The following is a 1,302-nucleotide window of genomic DNA, read 5'->3' on the forward strand; positions in this document are numbered from 1 at the left end:
CTCCGACTCTCTGGTTCAAGTGATTCTCCTGCCTCAGCCTCCCAAGTAGCTGGGATTACAGGCACGCGCCACCATGCCCAGCTGATTTTTATATTTTTAGTAAAGATGGGATTTCACCATGTTGGCCAGGCTAGTCTCGAACTCTTGACCTTGTGATCTGCCTGCTTTGGCCTCCCAAAGTGCTGGGATTACAGGTGTGAGCCCCCGCCGTGGCTGACCTATAGTTGACTTTTTAAATAGGAGTATATTCTAAAGTAATGATAAAAAGTATAGTAAATATATAATCTAGTAACATAGTCATTTATTATCATTATCAAATATTATGTACTGTACATAATTGTATGTGATCTCTTTTTTGAGACGGAGTTTTGCTCTTGTTGCCCAGGCTGGAGTGCAATGGCACAATCTCAGCTCACTGCAACCTCCACCTGCCAGGTTTAAGTGATTCTCCTGACTCAGCCTCCCAAGTAGCTGGGATTACAGGTGCATGCCACCACGCCTAGCTATTGTATTTTTAGTAGAGACGGGTTTCTCCATGTTCCCAGGCTGGTCTCGAATTCCTGACCTCAGGTGATCCACCTGCCTCAGCCTCCCAAAGTGCTCACGCCTGTGATCCGCCATGCTCTACTTTTATTTTTGAGACAGGTTCTGTCTCTGTCCCCAAGGCTGGAGTGTAGCTGCATGGTCACAGCTCACTGCAGCCTCAACCTCCCAGGCTCAGGTGACCCTTCCATCTCAGCCTTCCAAGTGGCTGGGCATGCAGCACCACACATAGCTAATTTTTAAATGTTTTGTAGAAACGGCATCTCACTATGTTGCTCAGGCTAGTCTTTTTGTTTTTTCTTTTTTTTCAGCGGTGGTGGGGGGCTTGCTCTGTCCCCCAGGCTGGAGTGCAGTGTCGTGATCTCGGCTCACTGCAACCTCTGCCTCCCGGGTTCAAGGGATGCTCCTGCCTCAGCCTCCCGAGTAGCTGGGACTACAGGTGCCTGCCATCACGTCTGGCTAATTTTTTGTATTTTTAGTAGAGACAGAGTTTCACTATGTTGGCCAGGCTGGTCTCGAACTCCTGACCTCAGGTGATCTGCCCGCCTTGGCCTCCCAAAGTGCTGGGATTACAGGTGTGAGCCCCCGCGCCTGGCCTGCTTTTGGGGTTTTTACAGATGATCTTGATCAGGTTGAAGAAGCTCCTTTTATTCCTAGTTTGTTGAATGTTTTTATCATGAAAGGGTGCTGGGCCGGGCGCGGTGGCTCAAGCCTGTAATCCCAGCACTTTGGGAGGCCGAGGCGGGTGGATCACGAGGT

The sequence above is a fragment of the Mandrillus leucophaeus genome, unplaced genomic scaffold (genome assembly GCF_000951045.1).
Source record: "Mandrillus leucophaeus isolate KB7577 unplaced genomic scaffold, Mleu.le_1.0 Scaffold240, whole genome shotgun sequence".
Classification (NCBI taxonomy): Eukaryota; Metazoa; Chordata; class Mammalia; order Primates; family Cercopithecidae; genus Mandrillus; species Mandrillus leucophaeus.